Genomic DNA, 22,136 nt, shown 5'->3' with positions numbered 1-22,136 from the left:
GAACCTCTGAAACTATAAGTGAGCCCCCCTCAATTAAATGTTTTCTTTATAAGAGTTGCCATTGTTATGGTATCTCTTCACAGCAATAGTAAACCCTAACTAAGACAGAAGTTGGTACCAGGGACTGGAATATTGCTATGATAGGCCTGACCATAGTTTTGTTTGGAGTGATTTGGACTTTGGTACTTTGAGTTATAACAGCAGTGGAATGCTTTAAGCACTGCTTAATGGGCAATACCAGTAGGAGCATGGAAGACAGTGGTGCTAAGAGTTATTTGAACTGTCCAGAGGTTTCAGAGAAGAATTTTAGTATGTTGCCTAGAAAACATTCTTGTGATATTTTGGTGAAGGAAGTGGCTGCATTTTGTCCTTGTCCAAAGGGTCAAGGGCTAAAGTGAAGACTTTTGGATTAATTCCATTGGCAGAAGAAATCTCAAAACAGCCTAGTATAGACTCTGTAATATGGATATTAGTGGTAATGAAGATATATAATGAAAGGAGCAAGCTAAGCAGGGAAAAATATTTGACGAGAAAAAGAGCACCAGAAAGCATAATGGAGCTAAGTTCATTATTCAAGGAGATAAACAGATTAAGAAAAGAAATAAAGGGAGCGGTAACCTCAGGGGGACAGTCCACCCAATTAAGTTTCCAACTTGTGAAAAGGAATTAAAGAAAGTTTAGAACTGGGTATGGTGGTGCATACCTTTAATCTCAGAACTGGGAAGGCAAAGGCTGGAAGATCTCTGAGTTTGAGGCCAGCTTGGTCAAAAGATCAAGTTCAAGGAAAGCCAAGCTTAGGCAGTAAAGGAAAACAGAAAGCTGGTGAAGATGAAATTAAACAAGAGGGTCATGTTCTAGGCCTAGAAAGCAGAACTTGGCAACTTTGGCCACATGGTTCTGGCTTTAAAGATAGAAGAAATGAGTTATAGAAGTTGCTTCTGCACCTAAGGACAGCATGTATCAAGGCTGTCCCTGAATAGAGGTCTAGTAGAGAGGCCATTCTGTGAAGCTGCGAAGTTGCAGCCTGGATTGCCTTTGAGTGCCCAAGATGTCAGATGCCAGAGTCCTGGGATACCTGTTGAGAAGAGCTGCTAACAGGGAGTCGAACCAACCCAAGAGAAAGAAGTGTGTTGTAGTTAACAAAGCTGAACACAATTGGAGAGTTGGAGAGTGTTTTGACATCAGATATGGAGATACAGAGTTTGCCCAGCTGGTTTTCTGTCTTGCTTTGGTCCAGCATTTCCTCATTATGCTCCCTTCCCTGTGTTTTGGAATGGTGATGTATATCCTTTGCCATTATATGTTGGAACTACGTGGTCTGCGTTTTGATTTTCATTTTTACAGGTGGATTAGAGTTAAGAGATTGCCATGCATCTCAGAAGAGACTTTGGTCTTAGGATTTTTAAACATTGTTGAGAATGTGATAAACTAAGGAAACTTGAAGTTGGATTGAATGCGTTTTTTGCATTATGATATGGCTATAAGCCTTTGTGGGCCAGGGAGTGGAATGTGGTGGTTTGAAAGAAAATGGCTCTCAAAGGGAGTGGCACTGTTAGGAGGTGCAGCCTTGTTGAAAGAAGTGTGTCACTGTGGGGGCAGGCTTTGAGGTCACTTTTTCTCAAGCATCTCTCAGTGTGACAGTCAGTCAACTTCCTGTTGCCTGTAAGATGTAGCATTCTCAGCTCCAGCACCTGTCTGCCTGCATGTTGTCATGCTCCCCTTCATGATCATAAAAACTGGACCTCCAAAACTATAAGTGAGCCCCCTCAATTAAATGTTTTCTTTATAAGAGTTGCCATGGTCATGGTGTCTCTTCACAGTAATAGTAAACCCTAACTAAGACAGAAGGTAAATGGAAAATTCAGGGTATGCAAAGGATCTGAACTGAGACTTCTAAGGCAAAAAAAGACACTACAAGACAGTAAGTTGTGAAAGGGAAGTTTAAGAAATTTAGATAGAGGGGAAAATACACATTTGTATCATCAATAAGAACCAAAAGAAAAACAATCAAAAGCATTGAAACTAATAATGACACTAAGCGTAAAATTAACATGTTTTTGAAATTGCCTCTATTGTTACACAGCAATTACTGTCAGTTTGAGACTCAGGCCATATCCACCCCTCTACTCCAGTATTTTCAAGGTTTCCCCTTCTTTGGCCCAGACATTTAATTTGACATTAAACATATACCACCTGAAAGACTGTCTTTAATTTCCCGTACATGGCCCATGTACAAAAGTCTTCAACTGGAGACCTTCTAGAGTTTTGACCTAACAATTGAAAGAAGCTCATTATGTCTTTGTAGCCTGCTCTGGAACTCCAACCTCTGTAGCCATCTGTATTACTCATGGTTCTCTAAAATAACAGAACTTATACAACAGAACGAGAGAGAGAGAGAGAGAGAGAGAGAGAGAGAGAGAGAGAGAGAGAGAGAGAGAGAGAGAGAGAGAGACTGACTTACAGGCTGCAGTCCAGTTAATCTAACAATGACTGTTTGTTAACAGAAAGTCCAAGAGCCCAGTAGTTGCTCAGACCTCAAGACTGGATGTCGCAGACGGTCTTCCAAATATGATGGAATCCTGAAGAAGTAGGCTCTAACGCCAGTGAAGGAATAGATGTGCTAGCAAGGTGAGGGCAAGCTGGCAAAGAGCAAAAGCTTCCTTCTTCCATTTCTTTATATAGGCTTCCAGCAGCAAGTATGGCCCAGATTAAAGATGTGTCTTTCCAACTCAAGATCCAGATTAAAGGTGTGTGTTGTCTCATCTCAAGATCCCAATTAAAGGCATGTGTTTTCCTGCCTCAAAGGTCCCAACTAGAAGTGTATTCACCCACTTCAAACCAAGCAAAAAGTATCTCACAGGTGTGCTCTCCATTTCTGAACTGTAGTTTATTCCAGATATAGTCAGGTTGACAACCAAGAATAGAATACATCAAACCATCTGGCACAAGGATTGCGTCAAGGCTATTTTGCCAAAGAATTCAGATGTTCAGATGGCTCTGAGCTCCATGCTTCATAGTCTTAGGGACAGAGTATCCCGGATTCCCACCATTAACATAGCTTTAGGACCAAAATTCAAATGCCAGATCTTCTATTTCAGCATGCCAACCTGAGACAGCTATACAATCTCTTATGTGCCTTTATTTCTCATCCTTGCAATGCAGTTAATGATACTCAATAGCATCTTTTGATGAACATGGTATCTGGAAGATACTTAGGAGTATGCTCTAGACCCCTGTTATGGAATCATTTTCCAGAGGACATTGCCTCCCGTTGCCAATGAGACTTTCACAGTGTGGTTATTTTTATTATACTCCAGGAACAGCTACCTTTTAGAGATTCTGATGCAGGCCACATCTTCCTCCCTGGGGCTCTGCACATGCTATTCCATCTGTAGACTGTGATTGCTATCTGTAATTCATATGACATACTCTGAATTTTTTTTCATATATTTCACAGCTTTGCTCCTAAACAGTCTTACATCAGGTTCTATCTCTGCCTGCCACTTCTGCAGAAATCTCTCACCTCGTTTTCTAGGGCAGCAAATTTCCCTCCTTCTGAGCCCTTTTAGGGCTGTGACCACTACTGTTGGTGCCAAACCGCATCCTCTCCACATCAACTCCATACAGAGAAGCCTGCCCAGGGCTCTCTGTTCAGTGGCCTTGGCTTGTCCATGGGAACAATTCTTCTTGGCAAACAGACTGGCTTTAGGTCATATTAGAATGACAGACAGGAACATCCAGATGATGCAAATTTGGGGACCCATTACCTAAGATTCTAAGTCTAATGGGAAGCTACTGGGGAGTTCTAACCTGGGAGAAACATGGTTTGGCTACTGCTTTGTGGAATACAGACTGAGCAGGAGCCTACCTGAAGAGGATCTCTGAAGTCTGGCTCATTCCAGTTGGTTTACCAGGAAGGGAGAAAAATCTTACTCTTTCTTAGACATGAGGCCGGATAAGTAAACAGTGTATAAATAGACACACAGTTCATCTGCTGTATGAACATTTCACAGAGGGGATGCTTAAATGTGGGTGGCAATGAGAAGAAGATTCAGAAATGCTGATCTAGACTATGTGAGAGGCAGTAGGACCAGCCATCCATTGCACATACCCTGGCCTGGGATGGCCCCAGAAGCCTCCTGGGCCAATAGCCCCAGAACTGCCCTGTCACCTCATGTTTCCTTGGAGCTGTGCAGACACTGACTCATTCACCTTCTCAATGGGAAGATGGTCCAGTAAGATAAGATAGTCTATTTGCAAGTCAGCTTCTCTGAACACAGATGCTCCTGTTTGCAGAGTCTCTGGAAGTACAAGCGAAGGAAGGAAGTCGTAGGAGGTACACAGGGCAGCGCAGATACCTCGCACCTCAGTGGGACCTCTCAGCCCCATGCTTCACGTTTCTCTTCCTACCAAGATTCTATCTGTTTCTTACCAGATGAGTTCCTGGGCTTTCAGCAGAGTGCAAGAGAAAGGCTTCATCCCCTGAAAATCCTGGGTGGGCAGGTATTCTTCTGTTTGAACATCCCAAGTGCCTTATAAAAATACTAATAATGCCAATAGCTGCTATTTCTTGAACTTCGGGAGATACTATTGTAAGTCTTTAATTTACATTATTTCATTTAATACTCTCACTGTTAACCCTATTTTACAGAAATAACACCAAGGTTTAAGGGAGTGAAAAGGTTTTCCTGATATTATATATCTAATAAGTACATAACAGACACCATGCAATAAACAGTCTTCTAACTCTCAGACTGTACATACAAGGCTTTGCACCTCACCTTACTGGATCACAATCAACGGGCACATGCCTCTTTCCTCCATTACCTCTAATTTACCAAAGACCCAGTCCTGATGCCATGAATTTTACAGTCAATTCCTTTTGTAAAACCGCAGGATATTACTTGCCGAGACTCAGCTTTGTCATCTATAAAATAGAGACAGTAAATGTCTTCCTAATGGAGCAAGACAAAAATTAGACACATCTTTTTACACACCACAGCAAATGGCACATAAATACTTAGTGAAACGTGTATTTACCAAGCGACTATGGAATGCCAGATCTCATGTGGGGAAAATAATAATAAAACAGCTGCCTTGGAGCCAACACACTAGGAATTTACTGTATGTTGGCTGCACTCATTCTTGGAGGACAGGGCCTATGTGTGCTTTAGCAAGGATTTTCTGTGGAAATTCCTGATAGTAAGTTAATATGCAATAACATTTTGGTGAGCAAACAATAAAGCTAACAGTTCACACAATTTCAGAGATCCAAAGTGTTGGAGATTATGTTAACATAGTGGTTGACATTTATCTAACAGCACGTAAAATACCTTAAAATGAAGTACAAAGGAAATATCCCCAGAGTTTGCATACATGGAAGCCATTTAAGCTTGGCACCACCACTACACAACTTACACCATCATACCTGTAGCCCCAAACAGAATAACAAAATTGAATGACACAGAAGCAAGAATATATTTAATAATACTCAAGATGTAGGGACGAGAGGGAAGAAACTTCAAAAGCACTCATCTTTAAGTGATAACAATCAACTGATGCTATTTGAAGACAATAATTTATGAGCATAACTTATTTTTAGCCAAAACTCATATTATTTTTAGTCAGCGATTTTAAAGGAACAACATATCTGAAATGAGGTAAATTTAGTTCAAGTTTCATTTTTCTTTTAGTTTCATTTTCTTTAATTGCTTAGAATCCAAAACTTTATATTATTTTTGTTATACTTGTTTATTCCTTTTCACATAAATATTTATAAATATCCAGGTATATAGAGGTCTGAAATAATATACATCTAAGGTTAATAATGGGAATTATAGTATGAGAATTTTAATTGCTCTCATAATCTCATAATTTTTGGCCTTATTGGAATTCTTAATAATCAACATACATTATTTTCATAAAGTAAGTTTCAGGGCTGAGAAGATGACTCATACATGCAATGTTTCCTTTACACTTCATTTTCAGGTATTTTTTACCTACTGTTAGATAATGTCAGCCTACTATGTTAACATAAAGCACTTGCCATGCAAGCATGGGGACTGGACTTCGGGTTCCCAGAACCCATATAATATTGAGTTCTACCTGGTTTCCCAGCACTCAAAAGGCAGAGATGGGATCTAGCTAGACTAGCAGAAATGGTGAGTCCTGGGTTCAGTAAGAGACTTGCCTTAACATGAAAAATGGAGCACTCAAGGAAGACACTGGATATCAACCTCTGGCCTCCAAATGCAGGCATAGATGAATGCATACACTCATACCCACCCATACAAGCGCACATGCACACAGACCACAGCAATAAGTTGGTAAAATTGGAATAATTCAAGGAATCTACTCATTTTATATAAAAATCCAGTATTCCCTGTGTTTAGCATTATCATATCCATATTACAATAGTTATTTCTTTCAATTTCAGTGAACAACTCATTGCCTGTGAACAAACTTTAGTCACTGCTGACTATACTATAAAGGATAAATAAATTCTTATTGCCTTTACTTTTGGAAATGTCTTCTGCCAATCAAACTCTGAAGCTTTTATATACATTTTAGCAAAAGAAGAGAGATTTCATAAAACTATGCCTGTGAAGTGCTTTAACTCCTTATTGCATTCTGTCAAAGTATGGGCTGGCATTCTAGTCTAGGAGTTATGTTTTTTATAGGGAAAATGATGCAATCTTTAAAGAAAACATAGGTATTTTAGTCACTGTGCTCCATCCCCTTTCAGTGCTGGCCTCTCTCCATTGTAGCCTTTACGAATACCTATACCACCTTGTCTTGAACTAATTTCCCTACCATAAAAGGAAACCTCATGGCATTCCAGGTAGCTCTAAAAATGAATACAGATTTCTCTTATAGTGACCTAACTCTATTTCCATCAGTTTCTTGTTCTTACTGCCTGTACTGTAATCCAGCTCTTCTCCTGTCCAACCCCCTTTAAACTCCTGCAAACTTCCTGTGTTTCCTGAGGTATCTCATCCTGGCTTCCACCATCTCCAGCTCTCCAGTGAGCCCTTAAGTACAAGAGCTACCAGCTTTGAAAATCCTGATGGTCATTCAACTCTCTCTAGTGGTCAAGGCAGTGCCTAGAGCTAAAAACGTTGTTTTGAAAACATGCCAAAGTGTTTTCAGGAATCACAAATCCAACTCATACAGCTGTCCCTTTAAATCATTCGATGAACACATCCTAAGTTGCTAGATTCTCTTACAATTGCTATCTTGGATTTTAGTTTCCTCTTCACCCTGGCTTTTTTTTTCTTGGCAAACTGGTGATCATTCTTACATTACTTTTGGCTGAAAGTGGCTGAATCTTGGGTTTTAAGGCACCTTTATCAAAATCGGAAGCAAATGTGATGCTGTGGGATTCATGGACCATTTCATGAAATCAGTTAAAGAGAAGAGTGAGCCAATGGCAGGAAGAAGCTGAAGCAGGTCCTTCCAGAAGTAAGTTTCTCAGGCTGGACCCTGGAGCACTTCTCTATAACTTAACTCAGGTGACTCCTGCATACTGCCATCCTCTAATCCAAAACACTGGTTTGGGGGAAATAACTCATGTGTCCCCTCCTGGGTGAAAATTCTATTGCTCATTTATCTAGGTGTGGCCAGGGATGGAGTTGTGAATATATGAACCTTTTGTTTATAGGTCATCCTTAGAAAAAGGGAAGTAGGTATTTACAAGACATCTCACAAAGTTGCTGTGGTTCTAGAAGCAAAGTAACATGCAGAGATATTAATCTATATTCATCTTATTTCCCACCTTTCCTCCTTGACAGGCATCAAAATGGGAAGTTACTGCATCAGGACAAGTGAGGTAAGTAGAAAAACAGAAATAACTCATCAATACTTCTAGATCTCTCCAAATCTTAAATTCTTAGAAGGATTTCTTGAGACAATATAAAAATCTTCTTAGGAAATTTCTTTGAGACTATTAAAAGAGATAGAGAATTTTAGATATGAAGAGTCCCAAAGAAACATAAAAGGAGGATTCTCTCAGAGTTCTTAGGGGAAAGGGAGAGAAAGGTGTAGCAACCCAGAAAGAGGGATACCCATGCCTTGCTTCCTGGCAGTCACTAAGAAAGCTATAACACCCTACAGGGGTGTGTGTGTGTATGTGTGTGTGTGTGTGTGTGTGTGTGTGTGTGGTATGTGTAGGTAGATGGGTACATAGGAAATGTCACAAAGATTCCTAAGGACAAAGTATGACCTGAACACTACACTGAGAGAGTCGTGGTGGCAAATGCTGGGTGCTACAGTGTCACTCATGTGGCCTACTACCTCCATGACCAGAAGGCTCCCTCTGCCAGTGCTGTGGCATGCTATCATTCTCCCAGACCACAGTTCTCGGGAGTGGTGTAGCTCTAATGGTGGAGGTCAACTGCTTAACTTTCACAAGAAAGAACATGATTAAAACAGAAATTAAAGCTGTTTGTAATAAAAACATTAGGTGCTTGTTTTGTGGCTGTTCTCACTGATGGGGATGCTTATCTTCTTGGCTTGAATGAAAAAGACAGGAGCAAAAATGAGACTTTAGTAGTTCTGCCTCACCACTCTGGATTTATCAAGCTAGAGAAATTGTAACAACGAAAGCCCACCCCAGTCCTTAAAAAATTGTAGAAAAGTTTTTCCAATCCTCTTCTAGTTCATGACATTCATTTTCCTTATGCTATTCTCTAGGACTGATGACACAGCCTTCTGTGTGTATTCTTAGGCTGGACCCATCCCCTTGTCCCCTCTCTGAGATGTGGTTCAGGCAGAAGCGCCACCTTGCTTTGTCATTCGACCAGCTTGGGACTTACATTTCATAATAAATTCTGTCTTAGCTGAGCTCTTGGATTTAGCAAATGGTGATCGATTGGCAGCCATGGAGATGCTTCATCCTGAAGTGAAAATAAGAGAGGGGGAGAAAACTAAACAGCCAAGTCACCCAGACCGAGTCTAGGATTTCACTACCCTTTGCCCTCTTCATGTTTGGAATTAGAAGAACAATTACTTCTGGAAAGGAGCTAGCTCAGTGATGCAATGAATAAAGCCAGGGTGTCAGGTGACCTGGATCTATTCTTAGCCCTGTACTGTGCAGGAGTGACCTTGGGCAAGTCATTTTTCACATCCTAATCTCATTGTTTTCCATTACACAAATAAGAAAAACACCTTGTTACCTCCTTACAAAATAATGTGTATGTAAGAATTATGCACATGATGGTGATTAAGAAAACATGTTTTCTTTAGTAATCTGTCATAGTTTTTCTTTAGATACTGTGATCTTTGTGGCATTAAAGTTCTTCAAATATTCCTAAGAATTAAAATTAACATGTATTTGCAGAGCTTAAAATTAGGACTAGCTTAAGCCAAATCGGAAAGCGGACTTAACACAAAGACAGTACCCTCCACTACACATTGAGTGTTCTAACCTTAATTACCCGGGACTTACTTGAATGGGCAGCAAAACCAGAATTCAAAAGCCCTGCCACTCTCCTATGGGCAAACAGTGGAGGATGCTAGAGAAGAAGCAGATCTATGGAGATGAGGACACTGTCAAACAAGGCCAGGACTGGTGCCAATTCTATAAATGATTCCACTTTCTGCAGATCTGTTAGCTTAATTTTTTTTTTTTTTGCAAAGCTTTCCAAATGTGTGCTAGGCTTAGAAATGTGGCCAAAGTGACTGCCTTCATCTAAAAAGAGAACGGATGACCATTTTAATGAGTCTGAAAAGCCGCTCTTGCTTTTTCACTAGATCTGTACTCAAAATATTGCACTATATTTATGGCTTATCCTGCTTGAAAGTAAAATAAATTAAAACCAGGAGTATTCTCACTGGCCTACTAGGGCACAGAAAGTAGAATGCAAGCCTTGCAAGCGGGCAAAATACTAACCAGATTCTACTTAAAACTATGCCCTTGAGCAAACACATTAACCTCCCTGAGTCCTGGTCCTTTCTGTACAAGAGGTGCAGCGCCACTTACTTTGTACACACAATGGGCCAGCAGAGCTTGTAACCAAGGCAAGATTTCTAAATCCTCTGTATTAGGCCCAGGATGAGCCCAGGGGAGGCATCAGGCACTTCTCACTGCCTCCCTTAGACTATCCTTTAAGGATTTTTTTCCTTTGCTAGGGCATTAGGTTGCATGGACTATGTGTTGGAATGGTGAAAACCCAGCTCTGCTAGTATTCACAGGGCTAAGAGCACCAAGGTGTGCTTCTTGTCAGTGAACACATCAAAGCAGACGTGTACATTTTTACACATTACCTTTAACATAGCAGTTCTCAACTTGTGGGTTGTGACCCCTTTGGGGGGGTTGCATATCAGATATCCTGCATATCAGATATTTACATTATGATTCATAACAGTAGCAAAATTATAGTTATGAAGTAGCAACTAAATAATTTTATGGTTGGGGGGTCACTGAAACATGAAGAATTATATTAAAGGGTCGCAGCATTAGGAAGGTTGAGAAGCACTGCTACAGTGCTTACACACAAACTGTTTTCCAGGTAGGAGACAAGAGATTGTATTCTCAATGGATGGGGAAATTTTATTTAGCACCTCTAGAGGCCCAAACACATTTAAACACAATTTGTGTCAATGTTTATTGCTCTCAGAGGAGAAAGATCATTATCTATTTCCATAACAATTATTCCAAAATAATTTCTACCTTCTAGCTCAGCAATTTTATACTGTCAAAGTGCAAAACCTTTCTTTTTCATACTTAGAAAAACTGATCTAAGACAGCCAAGGCTGTTACATAGAGAAACCCTGTCTCAAACAAAACAACCTGAGACTCTAGACAGAGATTTGGCACTTGCATGGTGCTGCTCTCAGAGAGCAAGAGCAGCACCATGGTCCCCTGAACATACCTAGAAGGGTGCCCTCTCTCCCACAGGTGGCACCATTCATTCAGACATTTTCATTTGGACCTCATTTGCATGAGTATCAGGCTAGGAAATTAGAATTACTACAACAAACGGGTTACTGGGAAAGGCTTCTCCTACTAACCAGGAAGGGTCTTGTTCCCTTTGAAACATCTGTAATTTTTCTTCCCATGTTTCATAGCAGGTATCAGAGGAAAAGGCATCAAGCCTGGATGAGTGTGTGTAGATGTCCACATGGGTTCAAAGCAGAGCAACTATGGCTGAGGGCTTGTTTAACAGCACTGCTCTATTGGATGGATTTTTTTTTAATGCATCAATGTTGAGGTCATCTATGTCCACTGTGCTTCCTTCCCCTCAAACATGCCCTAGAGCACTCTCAGTGAGAAGGGAAAGCTCAAGGCAGGCATGTGAGAATTGGACCTGTCAGCTGCAACATAATGCTATTTCCTGTACTGCTTTTTATCTATCCCCACAAGTCTGCTGCTTCTCAATTAATGTCCCAACCCTGGTGGATAACATGCATGCTAAAAAGTCCTGCCAATTCTAAAATACTACCCTCAATAGCTTGTCACCTGAAAGACCAATGAAAAATGTGTTTAATTTGAGGTATATTGGTATTTAACAGTGATCTGTAACACTTCGGACAGGAGATCAGGATGAATCTAATAAAATAGAACACAAAACAAGTCAGTTTTGATTAGGGTAGGGAAATAAGAGATGTGTGGGTTTGGAGAAGAGAAAATAAAAAGGACTTGGCTAGAAGTTGACTTCCTGCAGAGAATTTAAGAGGTTTGTTCAGCATATGAAAGTAGAGGTAGGGAGGCCCAATGAAGGAACAATTCTCCCCCTAATCACAGAGGCACTAGGGTAGTATATGTTCAAGGGTTGGGCGAGCACAGAAAATCACTAGATTATTCCCTTATCATGAGATTGTTTTTACTCTTCATTAAAGGACCCGGAAACTCTAAGGAAGACACAATCCATTCCTGAGTTTCCAGCCTTTTATGTTGATGAGGTCAGGAGGCTGTACCCACTCTACCTCCTCTCACTACAGTAATTATAGTTTTATAGGGACACGGATTACTGCTTTGTTGGCAGTTCAGCACAGACCCTAAACACGGGGATGTTTCGTTTCCTTCCAAAGGCCAGCCTGTTGGTGCAGGCTCACATTTGCTTTCCGTGGTTTAGCATCTCTGCAAAGATCAAGCACGTCAGAAGAATGGCTGGAACTTTTGTCAGCACACAAGCTGAGACATGCTAAGAATTAAGCTGATTTTAAGTCAAATACTATGTACATCCAAAAAATATACCTGGTGTTAAAATTTGGCCCAGAAGAGATTATAAGCGACTCCAAACACGATCAAACCACCAACAGTGGAATCGCTGCAAGTTCTTCAACATCCCTGATGGTTTTTCTTGCTTCCACAATAAAGTTTCAATTTAAAATATTAAAAGCAAAGTCATCTAAAACAAAATTCAGTCTGCAATGATATGCACGAACTCAGAGCTTTAACATAACTAGATTGTGGAGCACTGTATACCAGGTCAGAGAAAGGTGTTCCTTAGACCTCTATCAAGGATGTTAACCAACATCATGCCAAGTTCCACACTGTTCCCAGTTCCTACTTCTCTTCTTTTGCTCACCAATTTTATATCTAGATAGGGCAGAAGACTAGGATATGAAACTCAATCCTCAGACAACCATAAGATCTATAGCACCCATTCCCTTGGCTAAAGCATTTAGTCCAGACAGGCCATATCTGTGAAAAAGGGGCTTTTCAAGTGCAATTCTTTCCTGGGACTGTTCACTTAGGACTTGGTTATGGAACCAGAAGGATATGAATCTAGAGTTTGTGAAGGCACAGGGAGGGCAGGGTCTGTAACAGAAGAGAGTAAGGCCAATGAGGGAAGAGAAAAGCAGAGCTAAAAGAGAACCAGCAAAAATACCAAAAGACAAAGAGTTAGAAAACAGGATGGCAACTTTAGAAGCCCCTGAAAGTCAGGAGCCACCTGGAGGTAGACCAGCTTCCTCACCAGGATATTAGGATCTGGTTGGGCTCAGTCATGTGAGACCCAAATGCTCATCCTTTTGCTTAGGATTCTTCTGCTGGACTTCCGTCCCATATAAAAAAAAAAAATCCTACTAATATAAAGGACAATAAACTCCAAATTTCAAAGTATCCCCCTCCCCAAAGCAAATGGAATGATGTTAAGTTCTCTGAATAAGAGATTCGAACTACACAGTTATTCAGTGGTTCTGTCTAGTTTGTCGTCTTAGAAAAGAATAATGCTGTTACACAATAAGTTACTTCAGGGTGGTGATTTAGAGTTGTTTCAATTCCCACAGACATTTGAAGCAAAGCTGTTTGCTTCCCCTGGGCAGAAGCCAATGTATTCACTAATGATTCTGCAGAAAGCACAATTTATCAAGTCAGCGCGGTGAACCGCCAGTGAGAAAAGAAGAGCCTAGGACAGACCCAGAGACTAGAGAGAAGTCCCCTCGAAAGCTTCAGCTGTAATGCATCTTAACTGAAAGCTTGCTAAGCATTTCCACAGGCTGGAGTACAGCATGGCTGCTTAAACACAGATGGCTTCACTCAGTGGGTCCCTCAAGGGGCAATCCTACTGGGAATCTGAGGATGACCATTACCTATTAGTATAAGTACTGAGATCTAAAGCACACAGAGAAAGAAAGAAGACACACTTTTTAGAGCCTTTGTTATCCTTGTTGGCTAGTATTACTAACAGCACTGATCATTAATTCCACCACTCACTATCTGCCAGGAAATGACTAAACATTTTTATTTACATGATTTCATTTATTTCTACAACTTCCCTATGAGAGGAGAGGTAAGATTACCTGCATTTCTCAGATGAGAAATTAAGTTCAAGAAGATGACTTACCAAAATCATGAAACTAAGGCTGGGCCAGGACTTGAAACTATGCCTAATGGGTTTATGAGTTTAACCAGTATGATCCACTGTATTAACACTGTATTAACCAGTGTTTCCCTCCAACGAGGCTGCTACCTCCTAGTTCCTGTACTATGCCCAGCAACCTGGCATTTGTTGATGCTGCCACTAGACTGCATACCCTGGAGAGCAAGGAAGATTAGTATGGAGGTGTTTCTGGCTGAGGAGAATTGGGAGCTCTGGAATCCTCAAAAGCAATGATTCCGAGATGAGGGGTAATCTGATATTCGATTCTCAGCTTTAATGCTTTCCTCCTAAATGAGGGCTAATAAATCAGAGATCTAATAGACCTTGCAGCAAGCCCTGGAAAGAGCTAAGCAATGGTTGTCAAGTCTCAGAGGTATATCTAGAAAATGCCTTCTGGTCTAGACAATAGAATTTAATATTCTCTCTCTCTCTCTCTCTCTCTCTCTCTCTCTCTCTCTCTCTCTCTCTGTCTTTGTCTCTCTCTCTGTCTCTCTGTCTCTCTCTGTCTCTCTCTGTCTCTCTCTGTCTCTCTCTGTCTCTCTCTCTCTCTCTCTCTCTCTCTCTCTCTCTCTCTCTCTCTCTCTCTCTCTCCTTCCCTCCCTCCCCGCCCTCTCTCTGAAACTTAGATTCCCTCTATGATGACATAACCACAGTGACACACACCCCATCTGCAAGCATGAATACTAAACAAGCTTTGCTACAACTGCAGCCACTGTGGGAGAAAGTCAGATGTTCGGCTGCCTGGCCTGTTCCTCTCAAAGGCTCACCTCGGTATGGGTGTAACTTGCCTTCCATAGCTCTGTACTACAAGATCCCAGACCCTGCGTTGGGTCCTTCCGTCCATCAGGACTGTGTCAGGGCCAATATTAAACTGTGTAGGAGTTAGTAAGCAGAAATGTTGATGATTAAAACAGAGAGGTTTCTTTTGCACACACACACACTGCTCCCAGCTAGTTGTCCTTGAGTTAAAACAAGGTTTGGTTTGTGGCCTCTTGAGACAAGGACATTGTCTGCTATTGGAAGGAGGAGTGTCCAACACTTACATAGAGGAACAGAGACCGCCTTTGGAGAACTAGAGAGTTCTGAATGGAGGAGGAGATGATGCTGTTGGTGATGGTTGTGATGATGACAAGGTGAGAGAAGAAAACGGTGATGGTGAATGCCACCTATAAACACAAGCACAGTACAGCAACAGATACCCTCGTTATTGCCAAGACAGGCACGAAGCAGCGTCTATTCTCAATCCAACTTCCTTGCAGTATAATTGTATCGTTTAAAAAAATAAAAATAAAAATAAAAGCCTGAATCCTTCCCCTCTTTGGCCCTCCAACCCTCCCAGCTTTCCTGAGCCAAGCTGGAATGAGACCGCACTGAACGGGTCAAGAAGGCTAGGGCCTGAGAGAAAATGACATGAGTTCTGTAGACAGGGATGTTGGGGTGATTCCAGGGGCCACCAACGCACTTCCCAGCACCCAGCAGCCTGGCTGCAGAGCTGGAGGAACCAACTCTAGCTAGAGAGAGGACGCTAAGGTAGGAGCTTAGCAGCTTTGGCCAGAACCCTACAGCCGGGGAGGCCGAGCAGGCAGCCTTTGGCTGGCAAGAAGAGGTGGGGCAGACGGCGGCAAGGAGCAAGACTCTTTTACCTGACCAGGTACAGCAGGGGTAGCGGTGGCTGCGAAGATGCCTCAGCGCTCCAGTCCAGAGTCACAGCAGTGAGGCAGCCGCTGCGCCTTCCACGGCTGAGGCCCCGCCCCCAGGCGCAAGCTCCGCCTCGCTAGCACGCGCCTACCTGACAGGCTGTTTGGGGGAGGTGTGCAATGGACTGATAGACAGCCATGCTGACCAATAGAAATGTGTAGCGGCTGCTGAGCTAGAGGGTGGGAAGGCGGGCAGAGAGCCGCAGCGCCAAATTAACTGACCAAGCACTGTTCCCTGGCCCGATTGCTGAACCCTCACGGCGTGGCCTGGGACCTGGTTGCTGGGTCGACCATGATGGTTTTTAGGCTAGGTCTAAGTGATCAGTGACAACCTGTTCTCGGAGTCCATCCCCCTGGCTTGCTACCTTTCGTGGCGCAGGCTCGGGATTCGCTGGAAGTGATGGGGGAGGGGAGCTGGTGGCCTCAGCTTTGCCAAGGTTCCCTAGTTTTAGAGACGTGGCCAGGACTAGTGGCTTCCTGGGGTCCTCCCAGCGTCCCTTACTGCATTCTCTATTATAATCTAAAATTGGAAAGAAAAAAAAAAAAAAAAAAAGGAAAACTCAATAAACCAAACCTTTATGTTAGTTCTCCAGCAGGTCTCGGCCTAACCTTCCAGTCCCCTCCAAACTGCTCTTCCCGGAAACGACCCAAAAGCTAAATCATTTTCAACAGAAAAATGTTCAGACTTGGGTGTGTCGGGGTGTCAAGGAGCTGGGGTCTTGCAAGGCGGCCAGCTTGCTTGTGTGAATCTTGCATCGCTCAAGCTCTTTGCAGCACTCTTGCAGTGTTGGTAACTGGGTACAGATCTTGATACCCAGAGACACGGTTTTGTTCCACTTAAAGCTCTAACCACCGATGATTACAGCTCAAACCAGGAAACCTTTCATAAGAGGATTAGAGCTCTTAATGACATTGAGATGTGGTATGTGATTTGGGGATCTTTTCCAAGTAGGTAGGCAGGAAAGGGCATTGCCTTTAATCCGCTCCCACATAAATACAAAATCCACCATCTGTTCTTAAAAGCAGAATTACATCCCGAGCAGTATAAAATGGTAAATAAGTATGGAAATATTTGAGAAAGTGTAAAGTGATTTTTCCTTCAAACATTTTTCTATAAATAATTTGTGAGAACTCTGATGTATTCTTAAAATAGTAGCTAAATGCCAATAGATGCCAGATAGATAGACAGGTAGATGGGTAGGTAAATAGGTAGATAGATAGATGGATGGATGGATGGATGGATGGATAGATAGATAGATAGATAGATAGATAGATAGATAGATAGATGATAGACAGACAGACAGATAGATAGATAGATATTAATATTCTTTTTTGGTCCTCACTTATATCTGAAGTGAATTCCATGGACAGATATGGAAATTTGGGTTTCTAGAGATTAAGTCATTGTCTACATGGAGTTCATATTAAGTCAATACTTCTCCGTATTTATCACGGAGTGTAAATGCATTAACTTTTTTATTTTTTTATTTTTGGCTTGGAAATATTTTCTTTTTCCCTGAAAAATATCCTAGAGGAACCTAGTTCCCCTATGACCAACTCCTTCAAACTGCAATCTTCGAAGCACTTCCAGTGCCTAAGCATCACCTCTGAAATGTGTTAGGAGCATTTGTAAGTCAGCTTTGCTCATAGGAAGGGCTGTGATTTGATATTAATAGGAAGGAAGTACATTTATCCAGGGCTTGACACCAGCTAGTTGCTAATTGATGTAGGAATTCTTTAAAGTACTCTAATAAAATAGTTTCTTGGCTATGAGAATTTAGTCCTAGGAAGAAAATAAAAAAAGGATCTAATAACCCAAAGTCTTCACCCAGTATTGTTTCAACAAAGTTCTAAAGAAATTTCTAACCCCTATTCTGACCTTTAATCAAACCCACAAATGTTGCTCTTACCCAAGGAAGGCAGGAGGAGGGAAGAGATGGTTTACTAGCTGTCTGTTACTGTGACAAAATATCAGAGATAAAAATCTCAGAGGAGACAGGGCTAGAGAGATGACTCAACAGTTAAGCACTCAATGCTCTTCCAGAGGACCAGGGTTCAGGTCTTAGCACAGCCCATGCACAACTCCAATCCCCGGGATTTCAACACATGGTGCACATGCATAGATGCAGGCAAAACACTCTTACACATAAAATAATGTATATTTTAAAATATTAGAGCAAAGGGAGAGGAAAGTCTGCAATTCACAAATTCCCTTGTGATCCTTTTATTACCACCAATAGCGAGTAAAATTACCATCCTTGTCACAATGGGTTAATTCCACTTGGGAAAAGAAACCATCCTCTTCCTATAGGAAGAAGAGAAGGAGAAGCTTAAGCCAGGTTTTATACTCAGATGTACCCATAATATAGCTGAAGTTTCTCTGCTCTACTACTCTTTTTTATATAGCAATTTTAAGATTTTTTTTTATTTTTTTAAATTTATGTGTATGTATATATGTGGCATGCATGTGAGGGTGTCCCAAGAGGCCAGAAGAGGGCATCAGATGCCCTGGAGCTGGAGTTAGAAGTAGTCATGAACCATCTGACATGAGTACTGAGACTCATGTAAAAAACTCTGCAAAAGCAGCAAGTGCTCTTACATGCTGAGCTCGGTTTCCATCCCTTCTATAGTAAATGAAATGCAAGGATATGTTGTTGGGCTACTAAGGGTTCTCTTTTTAAGAATAAGGTAAATAGGTCAAGTCACTCAGGTGGCATTCTCTCTCTAAAGCCCTCCCCCTGCAAATTTCCAGTTCTCTATCATGTTGTCTGTACTCACCCCATTATCCTCATTAAGGGCTGTTGGTCTATTTGTTTCCTCCACAGATACCCTTTTATTACCTCCAACTGCAAGTACCCGGCCCACAGATCACCCTGCATTAAATACTTTCAGTAGAACAAACCATCTCTTCCTACAGGAATTCATTGTCTACAGTTTGTCATTGTATCCCTCACAAATCCTTGTGTATTATTATAAGTGACCTACTTTGCACAGTTGAATCATTTTTTTCCCTGAGGTGGGTGGGTGACTTCAAGGTGTGGCTTCGAAGGACTGATTAACAAAAGCAGCAGAGAAATGAGATGCATAGAGGAGAACAGGAATATTGGTGCTCTTATCTGAAAGGATTATAAACCCAGCAGGGAAGCACAGAGATGGGAAGTAACTGGTAATATCCTCTGTGGTTGCCAGGTCCCACCTCTGAAGTTGTGACCAATGAGAAACAAGGTTTGTCAGGGAAGTGAGTCTGTAGAATTGGTGTCTGGATGTAAGGGGCCAGCAGGGATGATGAGGTACTGGCAGAGACTACTGAGAGGTATAAAGAGAAATAGGAATGGAACCAAAGAGCTCTTCTAGAAAAAAATAGATTTGTTCATTTCCTTTGTCAGAGATGATCCCACAGCAAATCATTCTAGAAGGAGCTCAACATTTGATCCCACTGACTAGTAATGTGGTCCAGCTCAAATTACTCAACCAATCTCAACCTGTTTCTATATCTATCACTGACTAGGAATGACAAAGACATGCAACATTCTGCAAGATTGATTTTGCATTTATTTCAACCCCCAGATAAACTATGAATGGGAGGGAAAGGCCATCCATGAGGATTATTAATCATGAAACCAATGATCACATCCCTCTGAAATGTAGGACACTGATGGAACAGCTAATCTCCAAGGAGCTTCCTCCTCATTTGCCCTCAGCTGCATAAGCGGCTTTTCATCTCAACCCCAGATAAATTCAACTCACCTGCTGTGGGTTCACCATAGTATAGATGCTGTCCTATAGACCAATAGCTCTCATCATCTCTGAATTCTCTGAACATGCATCAAAATGACAACCTTGCCAATGTGTCTAAAGATTCCAGACACAAAAAACATTTTGTCATTTCATGTGGGTTCATAGCTGGGGAAAAGATTAGCTGGGCTGTGGAAGTCAGAATCCAAATAGCAGACCTCCGTATTACTTGGACCATTGGATGGCTCATTGCCTTGGAGGGGCTCCTCTTCTGATGTATCATCCAGGTTTATTTATTCGCCACACATTCTGAAGAGGATTTAAGTGACAAATTACCCTTGTAACATTGTGATGTGTAGGTGAGTATTGTGGAAGCCAGTAAAATGTTTGCAGACTGACAAGATTTTTTTTTAAACTAGCTCACAGAAGTCTTAAAAAATATCTTTAGTACTACCAGAGGTACCATATGGAGAAATCACTCTCACAGTGCTCCAAAGCTACTGCATTTATGCAATCATTGTGTCCAAAGGAACAAAAACCTGAATTTGAAGTTGAAAATATGAACTCACCCAGTAATTCCATAAAGGAACTTAGCTTTGACTTCCCAGAACACATTATAGTGAGTATAGCTCTCTTGAATATAGAGGTGAGAAGAATGGACAAAATTGTGAGGGAGTCATGCCAAGAGACATATCCTAAGCAATGACAGCAGGATTTCTGTTCAGTAAAATCCTACTGACTTGTCATTAGCTGGCAAGAGTAGCCTGGCAGGTTGCTTTGTCAAAGAATCACTTATTAGTCACAAAACTCACAGGGCTGCACCCCTGAGGGCAGGAGGAGAAAACAGCAGGCCTCCAAAGCACCTGCTTTGTGGTGAACATCTCAAAGATGATGGGAAGGGGAAAATACCTCCCACAGAGACTGGGGCAGTGCTGCAGACAATGCAGCCTAATCATGCTCCATGGCTTAAATGAGCCCAGAGCTGTCACAGTCAGAGGAGTCAGAACCCAGAACGGTAGGCTCTGCAGAGGACAGCTGCAGCCTCCACCAGAAAGGAAAAGTATTTTAAAATCCCTTTTCATTATAATACTATCACACAAATGTTGTAGCTTGAAACACACAAGAAACAAATAAAAATTGATGATGCCCCAGTGTTGAATCAGCAAGCATTCCTTGAGCCACTTTTAAATACCAGGCTGTTTTCTAGATCATGGTGATGGAAAAGTCACTAACCAGCTCTCTTTGAACTTGAACTGGCCAAGAGGAAACAGAGGTGAATTATGTGATCGCACAGAGGGGAAAGTTATCACTTTCCTGCCTGAGTACCAGAGAGAAGAGAATGTGTTCTCTAAAAGCAGAATAGAAGGGAACCTCGGTAGACTCAGCAGGTAGGGATGGGAGGAGCAGCATCTGAGAAAGGCTTCCAGAGGGAAGTGGCCCTTAAGCTGAGATCTGAAGAGCTGATCAGTCAAAAGAGGATGGAGAACCAGCCAGGCAGAAAGAATAACACGCACAAAGCTGCTTGGCTTTGCAAAGCTCAGGAGAGAACCTGCAGTGTATTGAAGAACTGAGAAAAGCCAATGTGAATAGCTTCACAGAGCACAAAGGGGATGGTGCACATGGGACTGGAGAGGTGCTCAGGGTCAGACTACACAGGACACTGTTAACTTTCATATAAGTCCTTCAGATATCCATGTTTATGCATATATGTGCACGTATATTGGATGCACATGTAAGTACATGTGGATATATGCATATAACCATTACCATCAAACTCTAGTTTTCCTCAGGAAAGCATTCAGCAATTAATATATTTGCATTATACAAGTGTCAGCTTCATTTCACACCTCCCAGCATTCATTATTGTTTGTTATATTAATGTTTAATAAGCAAAAAATATCACTTAAGTTTTGACACAGCTGGGAATAAATATTATTGCCTATTCTTTTTTGTGCTCACTTCACAGAAAGGACTTCTGTTGAAAGCATCTTACCAAGAGAGCCAGTCTACATAATGTTCACTTTCTGCTCATTTCTGAAAAAGGGCATTGACATGTGAAGCAATTGATATATGAAGATTAGTGTTAGATGCTAGCTTCAGTTCAATTTGACACATAAGATTTATTTTCTTATGGCCATTCACACAGGGACAGAATTCAGTGAAAGAGAAAAGTCTTCTAAGTGTGTTTGAAATTTAAAAAAAAAGCCACATCTGCACTTGATAGGAAATGGGCTAATATGAAGGAAATAAGGAATGATGGGGCTACAGCTCGTGCCAAGAAAAAGCAGGAACCCATGAGAAGACGGGGACATAGAGAGAAACAGTTTGGATCCAAACTTGAGAGCTTCACCAGCCTGCTTTAGGAGAGCTGTGCTCACATTTGCATACATTGTGTGAAGAATCTCTGGCTTTCCATCTATCCTTGAGTCTATTCTGCATGACAGACTTTTTTTTGTTTTTGTTTTTGTTTTTTTTTGTTTTTTTTTTTTTGTTTTTTTTTTGTTTTTCGAGACAGGGTTTCTCTGTGTAGCTTTGCGCCTTTCCTGGAACTCGCTTTGTAGACCTGGCTGGTCTCAAACTCACAGAGATCCGCCTGCCTCTGCCTCCCAAGTGCTGGGATTAAAGGTGTGCGCCACCACCACCTGGCCTTTTTTTTTTTTTTGGTTGCGTGACAGATTTTGATATCTGAAATCAGGTCGGTGACAGAAGGTGTGTGCATGATGTAAGGGCTCACGCATATGTTATTGATGTTTAGTTTCTTCTAGGAATAAAATCACATACGAGGGCTCACAGAAGTCACATCTGTTGAGTTGAAGATGTAGAAAAGGTAGGATTACTTAATTTCATCCATATGGACATGAGAATCTTGACAGTGATG

The 22,136-nt window shown here is 41.5% G+C and overlaps 1 protein-coding gene across 4 annotated transcripts in view; it reads right to left on the bottom strand.

Moving 5' to 3' along the window:
* Fmn1 (formin 1) overlaps positions 1–15,755 on the bottom strand; it is a 374,621-nt gene extending 358,866 nt beyond the window's left edge. For 2 of the 4 annotated variants that reach the window (XM_059261098.1, XM_059261099.1), the window contains exons 1-2: positions 15,470–15,755; positions 14,870–14,992 (exon numbers count right to left, since the gene is read on the bottom strand). The gene's annotated coding sequence lies outside the window, so the exon portion shown is untranslated. The remainder of the gene's footprint in view (positions 1–14,869; positions 14,993–15,469) is intronic. The other 2 variants (XM_059261101.1, XM_059261103.1) reach the window with 1 other exon arrangement.
* Positions 15,756–22,136: the final 6,381 nt, after the last annotated feature.

This window comes from Peromyscus eremicus, chromosome 4 (genome assembly GCF_949786415.1).
Source record: "Peromyscus eremicus chromosome 4, PerEre_H2_v1, whole genome shotgun sequence".
Taxonomy (NCBI): domain Eukaryota; kingdom Metazoa; phylum Chordata; class Mammalia; order Rodentia; family Cricetidae; genus Peromyscus; species Peromyscus eremicus.
Note: the sequence above shows the minus strand (reverse complement) of the source record. Positions and strands in the feature narration are given on the sequence as shown.